Source organism: Triticum urartu, chromosome 2A (assembly GCF_056163025.1).
Source record: "Triticum urartu cultivar PI428250 chromosome 2A, HENAU_Tu73, whole genome shotgun sequence".
NCBI classification, from domain to species: Eukaryota; Viridiplantae; Streptophyta; class Magnoliopsida; order Poales; family Poaceae; genus Triticum; species Triticum urartu.
Window position 1 is genome coordinate 695,259,021 of NC_141874.1, and position 13,014 is coordinate 695,272,034.

The 13,014-nt window shown below is 40.1% G+C and overlaps 1 protein-coding gene across 1 annotated transcript in view; it reads left to right on the forward strand.

Moving 5' to 3' along the window:
- LOC147986853 (uncharacterized) overlaps window positions 1-13,014 on the forward strand; it is a 54,392-nt gene that overhangs the window by 5,302 nt on the left and 36,076 nt on the right. The window lies entirely within an intron of this gene.

The following is a 13,014-nucleotide window of genomic DNA, read 5'->3' on the forward strand; positions in this document are numbered from 1 at the left end:
TTCATTTTCCTATTCTGTTTGCAACAACACTTTATGAAGGAAGTGCTATTTATATATTCTTGATTGCCCTCGGAATTCTTGGGCACTCTTTCCTATCCAAATCATTGTCACATGACAAAATTCAGCCCCATTTTCCCAGCAAATCTTCCTCGGCAAATTTCCAAAGTTTTTGTCCACCTAGAAGCATTGTGAAGGAAGTAACTTTTTTATATATCCAAATGACATGAAATTTATACAGTTCCTTCATATGCCCAAATTGCCACCCTCCTCCAAATTGCAGCTCAATCAAATCATCTATGTGAGCCCAGGTTCAATTTATATTTTATGGCCAGATTGGCACGTTGCAAAGCAAGTGTTATCTAGACCCCTCCTATTACCCTCAAACTCTTTGGGCACTCTTCCATACCCAAATCATTGCCACATGATAATATTCAGCTCCATTTTCCTAGTAAATCTTTCTCAGGAAATTTCCAAAGTTTCTACCTCGAGGGAAGCTTTGTGAAGTAAGTACTAGCTAGGCTTACCCAAATGATCTGAAAATCTACCAAGGCATGACCATACCTATGTAACTTACCTACACCAAATTTGAGCTCATTTCATTCTTCCAATTTCTCTCACTAGTTTTCCCAAGTTTCTGTCCATAGAAGAGCATTGTGAAGGAAGTACCACTTTGGCATGTCCAAATGGTATCAATTTTCTATAGTGCTTTCCAATGCCCAAATAACCATCCTCCATCAAATTTCAGCTCAATCCATTCATTATTTTGAGCCCAGCTTCAACATTCATATTTCTGTCCAATTTGGTACTTTGCAAAGCAAGTACCACCTAGGATCCTCCTTCCGATCTGAAAATTTGCGAAGACATTCTTCTTAGTAGATGATCATCCTCAGCCAAAACTCACGCCCATTGGCCATGTGCATTTCCCGTACTGCCAATCAAAACTTGGCTGCTAATTCATCTTTGAGCATAGGTCGGTCTCCTCGTGAGATTCGTCTGTTGTAATTTTCTTCCTAGAACCTACCTGGGGAGTGCCCAACCCACTAGACATGTCGAGGCCTCCCAGAACGCATGTCAACGCCAAGGTCACGCGGTGACCACGCACCACGCATGCGAGTTCACGCGCTTTGGAGTTGGGGCCCTGGGCCACCATCCAAACCTCGACGTATCGCCACCAAACCATGTATTTATGCTTTAATAGATACTTATGTAACTAAAAAAGATTTTTTTGAAAAAATAAAGAGCAAACAATAAGGCAGCTGCAGTTCAAATTTGACCCGCTTCCTACTGAATCGGTGGGAATTTGTCTTTTTCACCAGAGGTGGATCAAAACTTTTGACACCCAACCATTTTGTCAATTGTGCATTAAATATGGCCTAGTATTTTATAAAATTAATTTGGTCCAATTTTGCAACAAATATATGGTAGGTCCTTCACAAAAAACTCATTTCGGGCACTCAGAAAATGGAAAATGAATTTTCCGTGCAAAGAAAATGAAAACTCCCTTAGGCAACTTTGTTTGGAATTCCAAGATGCACCCTTGTGCACAATATGAGATCATTTGAACAAACTATGCGATGAATGTGGCCATAAGATTGATCATTTGGCTTGAAAATCCTAAATCTTCACGCGTGATAGCTCATTTCTGAGAACACTTTTTTAAAATAATTGTCGTATTACAAGTTTATTATTTTTCGTAGAAACTTGGTCACATATAATGACACAATGCAAAGGTTTCCCAATTTTTTGTTTTTTTTTGAATTTTTTATGCCTGTTTCAAAATGTGGTCAAAACCGCGGGCATGACCGTTCCTAGCTAGTGGTCGAATCTTGGAATTTTTTTGGTGTTTCTCTGATTAAATAGATACTTATGTACCTAGAAATGATTTTTGGAAAAAATAAAGAGCAAACTATGAGGCAGCTGCAGTTCAAATTTGACCCGCTTCCAACTGAATCGGCGGGAATTTGTCTTTTTCACCAGAGGTGGATCAAAACTTTTGACACCCAACCATTTGGTCAATTGTGAATCAAATATGGCCTAGTATTATAAAAATGATTTGGTCCAATTTTGCAACAAATATATGGTAGGTCCTTCACAAAAAAACTCAATTCGGGCACTCGAAAAATGGAAAATGAATTTTCCGTGCAAAGAAAATGAAAACTCCCTTAGGCAACATTGTTTGGAATTCCAAGATGCACTCTTGTGCACAATATGAGATCATTTGAACAAACTACGCCATGAATGTGGCCATAAGATTGATCATTTGGCTTGAAAACCCTGAATCTTCACGTGTGATAGCTCATTTCTGAGAACACTTTTTTAAAATAATTGTCGTATTACAAGTTTATTGTTTTTTCTCGAAACTTCGTCACATATAATAACACAATGCGAAGGTTTCCCAATTTTTTATTTTTTCAAATTTTTTATGCCCGTTTCAAAATGCGGTCAAAACCGTGGGCATCACCGTTCCTAGCTAGTGATTGAATCTTGGAATTTTTTTGTTGTTTCTCTAATTAAATAGATACTTGTGTACCTAGAAATTATTTTTGGAAAAAATAAAGAGCAAACTATGAGGCAGCTGCAGTTCGAATTTGACCCGCTTCCAGCTGAATCGGCGGGAATTTGTCTTTTTCACCAGAGGTGGATCAAAACTTTTGACACCCAACCATTTGGTCAATTGTGAATCAAATATGGCCTAGTATTTTAGAAAAATGATTTGGTCCAATTTTGCAACAAATATATGGTAGGTCCTTCAGAAAAAGAACTCAATTCGGACACTCGGAAAATGGAAAATGGTTTTTCCGTGCAAAGTAAATGAAAACTCCCTTAAGCAATATTGTTTGGAATTCCACAATGCACCCTTGTGCACAATATGAGATCATTTGAACAAACTATGCCATGAATGTGGCCATAAGGTTGATCTTTTGGCTTGAAAGCCATTGATCTCCACAAATGATAGCTTGTTTCTGAGAACACTTTTTTAAAAGAATTGACGTATTACAAGTTTATTATTTTTTCTGGTAACTTGGTCACATATAATGACACAATGCGAAGGTTTTCCAATATTTTGATTTTTTGCATTTTTTATGCCCATTTCAAAATGCGATCAAAACGGCGGGAATGACCGTTCCTAGCTAGTGGTTGAATCTTGGAATTTTTTTGGTGATTCTCTGATTAAATAGATACTTTTGTACCTAGAAATTATTTTTGGAATAAATAAATAAATAACAAACTATGAGGCAGCCGCAGTTCAAATTTGACCCACTTCCAGCTGAAACGACGGAAATTTGTCTTTTTCACCAGAGGTGGATCAAAACTTTTTACACCCAACCATTTGGTCAATTGTGCATTAAATATGGCCTACTATCTTATAGAACTAATTTGGTTAAATTTTACAACAAATATATGGTAGGTCCTTCATAAAAACTCATTTTGAACACTCGAAAAATGAAAAATGAAATTTCGGTAGTTAGGCATTGAATCTTACAAACATTTCAGAGTATCTCTGATGAAATATATACTTTAGTATCTATAAATTATTTTTGGAAAATTTAAATAGGTACTTTAGTACCTATTATTGTGAAAAAAGTAGAAGAAAACAAAAATGTAAACACAATTTGTTTTACTTTATTCTCATTGGTGGAACTAGCTCTCACCTGGATCGATGACGTGGCGGCCATCCATCCATCCATCCCCTGTCAACCATCTATCCATCCCCTTGCCCTAAAAAAAGAAAAAATCTATCCATCCCCCGCCCTCGTCTCCCACCCACCCACCCACCCCGACCCCTTCCCTCCCGCATTGCGCCGCCATCCACATCGTCTCCCCGATCCAGAGCCCTAGGCCGCTCTCCCCCGTTCCCAGCACTTGACGGCGTTGGCCCGGCCCCCAAAACCCTCGCGGCGGCCACCGCATCCCTCCATCGTTCGCTGTCGTCGTCGCCGCCGCGCGATGCACTTGGGGATCTGCTTCGTGCGACCCCAAGCAGCCCTTCATCCCCGCACACCCTCTCTCGCGCAGCAAACCCCACATCGTCTCCCCGATCCAGATCCCTCTCCTCCCCTCGCCACCACCCACCCCTCCCCTCGCCGCCACCCACCTCCGCCACACCTCCCCTCCCCGTCACCCACCTCCGCCACTTGCGACCGAAGAACAAGGAGGTCGCGGCTAGGATCTTCGAGACGAGGTGGTCGTTGCTACGTCTTGAGCTTGCGTTGGTTTTCCCCGAAGAGGAAGGGATGATGCAGCAGAGTAGCGTAAGTATTTCCCTTAGTTTTTTAGAACCAAGGTATCAATCCAGTAGGAGCCTACGCTCAAGTCCCTCGTACCTGCACAAAGCGATAGCTACTCGCAACCAACGCGATTAGGGGTTGTCAAGCCCTTCACGGTCACTTACGAGAGTGGGATCTGATAGATAGAATATTTTTGGTATTTTTGATATAAAGATGAAAAGTAAAAAGTAAAGGCAAAGTAAATAGCAAAGCAATATAAAAGTAATGGAGATTGATATGATGAGAATAGACCCAGGGGCCATAGGTTTCACTAGTGGCTTCTCTCAAGAGCATAAGTATTCTACGGTGGGTGAACAAATTACTATTGAGCAATTGATATAATTGTGCGCAATTATGAGAATATCTAGGCATGATCATGTATATAGGCATCACGTCCGTGACAAGTAGATCGAAACGATTCTGCATCTACTACTATTACTCCACTCATCGACCGCTATCCAGCATGCATCTAGAGTATTAAGTTAAAAACAGAGTAACGCCTTAAGCAAGATGACATGATGTAGAGAGATAAATTCATGCAATATGAAATAAACCCCATCTTGTTATCCTTGATGGCAACGATACAATATGTGCCTTGCTGCCCCTTCTGTCACTGGGTAAGGACACCACAAGATCGAACCCAAAGCTAAGCACTTCTCCCATGGCAAGAACTACCAATCTAGTTGGCCAAACCAAATGGATAATTCGAAGAGACTTGCAAAGATAACCAATCATGCATAAAATAATTCAGAGAAGATTCAAATATTATTCATAGATAGACTTGATCATAAACCCACAATTCATTGGTCTCAACAAACACACCGCAAAAAGAAGATTACATCGAATAGATCTCCATGAGAGAGGGGGAGAACTTTGTATTGAGATTCAAAGAGAGAGAAGAAGCCATCTAGCTACTAACTATGGACCCGAAGGTCTGAGGTAAACTACTCACACTTCATCAGAGGGGCTAGGATGATGTAGAAGCCCTCCGTGATGACGGCCCTCTTCCGGCGGAGCTCCGGAACAGGCCCCAAGATGAGATCTCGTGGATAGAGAAAGTTGCAGCGGTGGAATTAGGGTTTTGGCTCCTGTTCTGATCGTTTGGGGGTACGTGTGTATATATAGGAGGAAGGAGTACGTCGGTGGAGCACCGAGGGGCCCACGAGGCAGGGGGCGCGCCCTAGGGGGGCTCCCCCACCCTCGTGACCACCTCTTTGATCCCATGCAGTAGGGTCCAAGTCTCCTAGATCACGTTCGGCGAGAAAATAATGTTTCCGAAGATTTTATTCCGTTTGGACTCCGTTTGATATTCTGTTTATCCGAAACACTGAAATAGGCAAAAAACAGCAATTCTGGGCTGGGCCTCCGATTAATAGGTTAGTCCCAAAAATAATATAAAAGTGGAAAATAAAGCCCAATATAGTCCAAAATAGTAGATAATATAGCATGGAGCAATCAAAAAATATAGATACGTTGGAGACGTATCAGGCATCCCCAAGCTTAATTCCTGCTCGTCCTCGAGTAGGTAAATGATAAAAAGAGAATTTTTGATGCGGAGTGCTACTTGGCATAATTTCAATGTAAATCTTCTTAATTGTGGTATGAATATTCAGATTAGAAAGATTCAAGACAAAAGTTTATATTGACATAGAAAATAATAATACTTCAAGCATACTAACAAAGCAATTATGTCTTCTCAAAATAACATGGCCAAAGAAAGTTATCCGTACAAAATCATATAGTCTGGCTATGCTCCATCTTCCCCACACAAAGTATTTAAATCATGCACAACCCCGATGACAAGCCAAGCAATTGTTTCATACTCTAACTTTTTCAAAACTTTTTCAATCTTCACGCAATACATGAGCATGAGCCATGGATATAGCACTATAGGTGGAATAGAATGGTGGTTCTGGAGAAGACAAAAAGGAGAAGATAGTCTCACATCAACTAGGCGTATCAATGGGCAATGGAGATGCCCATCAATAGATATCAATGTGAGTGAGTAGGGATTTCCATGCAACGGATGCACTAGAGCTATAAATGTATGAAAGCTCAACAAAAGAAACTAGTGGGTGTGCATCCAACTTGCTTGCTCACGAAGACCTAGGGCAATTTGAGGAAGTCCATCATTGGAATATACAAGCCAAGTTCTATAATGTAAAATTCCACTAGTATATGAAAGTGACAACATATGTGACTCTCTATATGAAGAACATGGTGCTACTTTGAAGCAAAATATATGAGACTTGCTATATCATGGTGCTACTTTGAAGCACAAGTGTGGAAAAAAAGGATAGTAGCATTGCCCCTTTTATTTTTTATTTTTTGGGCCTTCTTTTTTTTCTTTGGCCTTTCTCTTTATTTTGGGACAATGCTCTATTGAATGATGATCATCACACTTCTATTTATTTACAAATCAATGATTACAACTCGATACTAAAACAAAGTATGACTCTATATGAATGCCTCCGGCGGTGTACCGGGATATGCAATGAATCACGAGTGACAAGTATGAAAGAATTATGAACGGTGGCTTTGCCACAAATACTATGTCAACTACATGATCATGCTAAGCAATATGACAATGATGGATATGTCATGATGAACTAGATGGTGGAAAGTTGCATGGCAATATATCTCGGAATGGCTATGGAAATGCCATAATAGGTAGGTATGGTGGCTGTTTTGAGGAAGGTATATGGTAGGTGTATGATACCGGCGAAAGCTGCACGGTATTAGAGAGGCTAGCAAGGGTGGAAGGGTGAGAGTGCGTATAATCCATGGACTCAACATTAGTCATAAAGAACGCATATACTTATAGCAAAAATTTAGAAGTTATCAAAGCAAAGTATTACGTACATGCTCCTAGGGGGATAGATTGGTAGGAAAAGACCATCGCTCGTCCCCGACCGCCAATCATAAGGAAGACAATCAATAAATAAATCATGCTCTGACTTCATCACATAACGGTTCACCATACGTGCATGCTACGGGAATCACAAACTTCAACACAAGTATTCTGTAAATTCACAACTACTCAACTAGCATGACTTTAATATTATCACCTCCATATCTCAAAACAATTATCATGCTTCAATCTTTTCTTATTATTCAACACACTCAAAAGAAAGTTTCACAAATCTTGAATACCAAGCATATTATTATTAGGCAAATTACCATGCTATTAAGAGACTCTCAAATTAATTTAAGTGAAGCATGATAGATCAATAGTTTATTTAAAACATATCCACCACCGTGATCTAAAAGATCTAAGTGAAGCACATAGAGCAAAATTATCTAGCTCAAAAGATATAAGTGAAGCACATAGAGCAAAATTATCTAGCTCAAAAGATATAAGTGAAGCACATAGATCATTCTATCAAATTTTAATTCATGCATGGCTCTCTCAAAAGGTGTGTACATCAAGGATGATTGTGTCATACTAACAAACAAAGACACAAATAATACAAGACGCTCCAAGCAAAACACATATCATGTTGGTGAATAAAAATATAGCTCCAAGTAAATTACCGATGGAAGTGGACGAAAGAGGGGATGCCTTCCAGGGGCATCCCCAAGCTTTGACTTTTTGGTGTCCTTGGATTATCTTGGGGGTGCCATGGGCATCCCCAAGCTTAGGCTCTTGCCACTCCTTGTTCCATGATCCATCAAAAGAATTCACCCAAAACTTGAAAACTTCACAACACAAAACTCAAAACAGAAAACTCGTGAGCTCCGTTAGCGAAAGAAAACAAAAGACCACTTCAAGGTACTGTAATTAACTCATTCTTTATTTATATTGGTGTTAAACCTACTGTATTCCAACTTCTATATGGATTATAAACTATTTTACTAGCCATAGATTCATCAAAATAAGCAAACAACACAAGAAAAACAGAATCTGTCAAAAACAGAACAGTCTGTAGTAATCTGTAGCTAGCGCAAGATCTGGAACCCCAAAAATTCTAAAATAAATTGCTGGACGTGAGGAATTTATATATTAATCGTCTGCAAAAAGAATTAACTAAATATCACTCTTCAAATAAAAATGACAGCAGTTCTTGTGAGCGCTAAAGTTTCTGTTTTTTACAGCAAGTTCAACAAGACTTTCCCCAAGTCTTCCCAACGGTTCTACTTGGCACAAACACTAATTAAACACAAAAAACACAACCAAAACACAGGATAAATAATTTATTTAAAAAAGGAGAAAAAAGCAAGGAAAAAATAAAATTGGGTTGCCTCCCAACAAGCGCTATCGTTTAACGCCCCTAGCTAGGCATAATATTTCAATGATGCTCACATGAAAGACAAGAATTGAAGCACAAAGAGAGCATCATAAAACACGTGACAAACAAATCTAAGTCTAACATAATTCCTATGCATAAGAATATTATAGGAAAACAAATTATCAAGGCAAGCCAAAACTAGCATATGCAAGGAAGCGGAAAGAAACAATAGCAATCTCAACATAACGAGAGGTAATTTAGTAACATGAAAATTTCTACCACCATATTTTCCTCTCTCATAATAATTATATGTAGGATCATAAGAAAATTCAACAAAATAGCTATCACATAAAATATTTTCAACACGATCCACATGCATGCAAAGTTGACACTCTTCTAAAATAGTGGGATTAACGTTAACTAAAGTCATGACCTTTCCAAACCCACTTCTATCAAAAACTTCATAAGATTGAACATTCTCTAAATATGTGGGATCTAAAGTTGACATTCTTCCAAACCCACTTTCAATATTATTGCAAACATTATAATCAATCTCATATTCATCATGGGATTTAAATAAGTTTTCAAGATCAAAAGAAGAATCACCCCAATCATCATCATTGCAACAAGTAGAGGACATAGCAAAACTAGCATCCCCAAGCTTAGGGTTTTGCATATTATTAGCACAATTGACATCAAGAGAATTTATAATAAAATGATTGCAATCATGCTTTTTCTTCAAATATCTATCGTGAAGCACTTCATCACAATTTTCAGATTTACGGATTTCAGGCAAAAGCTTATAAAGATAATCTAGTGCATCCAAATCACTAGGAATTGGTTCATCATAATTGGATATCTTAAAAAGATAGGCAAGCGGATGAGGATCCATAGATCATAGGTTCTCTGTTTAGTAATAAATAAACAACTATTCTAACCATACGAGCAAACAAAAAGCAAGCGGGCAAAAGAGGCAAATAGAGAGGAAGGATAGAGAGAGGGCGAATAAAACGGCAAGGGTGAATTGGGGGGAGAGGAAAACGAGAGGCAAATGGCAAATAATGTAATGCGAGAGATAGAGATTGTGATGGGTACTTGGTATATGACTTTTTGCGTAGACTCCCCGGCAACGGCGCCAGAAATCCTTCTTGCTATGTCTTGAGCTTGCGTTGGTTTTCCCTGAAGAGGAAGGGATGATGCAGCAGAGTAGCGTAAGTATTTCCCTTAGTTTTTGAGAACCAAGGTATCAATCCAGTAGGAGCCTACGCTCAAGTCCCTCGTACCTGCACAAAGCGATAGCTACTCGCAACCAACGCGATTAGGGGTTGTCAAGCCCTTCACGGTCACTTACAAGAGTGGGATCTGATAGATAGAATATTTTTGGTATTTTTGATATAAAGATGAAAAGTAAAAAGTAAAGGCAAAGTAAATAGCAAAGCAATATAAAAGTAATGGAGATTGATATGATGAGAATAGACCCGGGGGCCATAGGTTTCACTAGTGGCTTCTCTCAAGAGCATAAGTATTCTACGGTGGGTGAACAAATTACTGTTGAGCAATTGATAGAATTGTGCGCAATTATGAGAATATCTAGGCATGATCGTGTATATAGGCATCATGTCCGTGACAAGTAGATCGAAACGATTCTGCATCTACTACTATTACTCCACTCATCGACCGCTATCCAGCATGCATCTAGAGTATTAAGTTAAAAACAGAGTAACGCCTTAAGCAAGATGACATGATGTAGAGAGATAAATTCATGCAATATGAAATAAACCCCATCTTGTTATCCTCGATGACAACGATACAATACGTGCCTTGCTGCCCCTTCTATCACTGGGTAAGGACACCGCAAGATCGAACCCAAAGCTAAGCACTTCTCCCATGGCAAGAACTACCAATCTAGTTGGCCAAACCAAACAGATAATTCGAAGAGACTTGCAAAGATAACCAATCATGCATAAAAGAATTCAGAGAAGATTCAAATATTATTCATCGATAGACTTGATCATAAATCCACAATACATCGGTCTCAACAAACACACCGCAAAAAGAAGATTACATCGAATAGATCTCCACGAGAGAGGGGGAGAACTTTGTATTGAGATTCAAAGAGAGAGAAGAAGCCATCTAGCTACTAACTATGGACCCGAAGGTCTGAGGTAAACTACTCACACTTCATCGGAGGGGCTAGGATGATGTAGAAGCCCTCCGTGATGACGGCCCTCTTCGGGCGGAGCTCCAGAACAGGCCCCAAGATGGGATCTCGTGGATACAGAAAGTTGCGGCGGTGGAATTCGGGTTTTGGCTCCTGTTCTGATCATTTGGGGGTACGTGTGTATATATAGGAGGAAGGAGTACATCGGTGGAGCACCGAGGGGCCCACGAGGCAGGGGCTCGTGACCACCTATTTGATCCCTTGCAGTAGGGTCCAAGTCTCCTGGATCACGTTCGGCGAGAAAATCACGTTTCTGAAGATTTTATTCCATTTGGACTCCGTTTGATATGCTGTTTATCCGAAACACTGAAATAGGCAAAAAAAACAGCAATTCTGGGATGGGCCTTCGGTTAATAGGTTAGTCCCAAAAATAATATAAAAGTGGAAAATAAAGCCCAATATAGTCCAAAACAGTAGATAATATAGCATGGAGCAATCAAAAATTATAGATACGTTGGAGACGTATCAGTCGTCGACGTGGGGCCAGCCATGGAGGCGGTGGTCGTCGATGCGGTGCCCAAGTTGCTAAAGGTCGGCATTGCGCTGTCCGAGATCTCCTCTGCCCCCGGGCTGGTGAGTCGCCAGATCTCCTTTGCTCCTGTTTGATTCACATGAGATTTTGCGGGGTGTTATGCATATGCATGACCTCCCTGTTCGATGTGTGTCTGCAGTCAGGTGATGCCCTCGAAGATGAAGACGAAGATGGAGGAGAGCTTGCGTGGGTGAGATGGCGGGCTGTTGGTTGCCTCGGCCTCCGCAGCATGTCCGACCGCCCCTACTCCCTGACGAGCGCATGCTGCAGCTCCTAGGCGAGGTATGCATCTCCCTTTGTCCTTTCCCCTCCCCTTCCCCTACTGCTATTGCTCTCCCCGGTCTCACTCCTCATCTTGTCTCTTATGCAGGGTACACGAACTCCACTTCTTCCACCAGCCACCCTCCCATCTACGCCCAGCTTGTGGAACACCTCCACACCATCTTCGGAGCCGCCTGCCGGTGATATTGGTGTTCATTGTGGTGCAATAGTGACTACACATGCCATCGAGTTAGTGATGTAGTCATGTAGGCAGCGAATCTTAAAGTGTTATGTTTACTTCACATAAACTGAAAAGGGTATCATTTCATACTTTTGGTTTGGTTTGTGAATCTGCTTCACTTAAATTTCAGCCTGTGCTAGTAGTTGAATAAAGGAATGCTCGTACATTTAGAGATATTATATCACTATGCTAATGTGTTTCAACAAGGGAGATTCCTGCTAATAGTATATAACTGCTTATTATATGCAAACATGATATTTCGTTGTTCGAGTCAATACTCTTGATTGGTACCATCTGTTTTCTGGTTATATTTTTCTACTGCAGATAAAAAAGATAGAACTATCTATGATTACTTGGCACATATTTATTCTTCTATAGTTTCTTATGCACTACTACCTCCGTCCCATAATAAACCATCAAATGTACTCCTGGGAGGGATAAACATCTTTTTTAGAACATGGGTTGAAGCAGACTGTACTTGCTTACTGAGAATATGAAAATGAGATATTCTGTTTGCTAATATGAAGATAGCATTGTGTTTAATATAGTACTGATGATTGTTTTCATTCCCATATAAACTTGTTAATGATGGTGATTTTGTACTAGCATATAAACTTGTTTTTGTTGTCACTTGATACATACTTAGCTTGTACTTCAAGTTGTGGGTTAATGCTGGTAATTTTGTTCTACTTGTATGCATTGGTACCCCCATCATCGAGCGCACGGATGCAATAGTGGCAAGAAGATCATGGTCGTGTGCATCATCAAGCACACCACGACAAGCATCCACCTCCTCATAGTGGCAAGAAGAGCAGGTGCCTAGTTTACTCTATGGAACAATAATGATAGTGATCCAGCACAATAGTTTACTTACTTTCTTTGCACTACCTTGCTGTTTGACTGCTATTTTTATGGTTTGGATGTATATACGGGATGGTGGGCTGTTGGATGTCGATTGTGAGTCCACGGCAAGACTGAGCATTCTTTTATAAACTTGTTGTACACTTGCTCTGCTTGAGGCTACTATATTACTTGCGCCTTTTAACTTGATGTGCATAGCATGCAATTTTTTACTGTATCACATTCACACTGTCTGAATCCTACTACCCATTTTTGTACAATATCAATAGTGTGTTTGGTTTGCATTGATCCTTAGCAGTTTGTGTCAAATGCAGGTGCTCTGCCTCTCCACGGGCTCGTTCACCATTCGTTCAACTTCAGAGCTCATCAGGTCTGTTCTTGCCCTGACCAAGTTGTTCAAG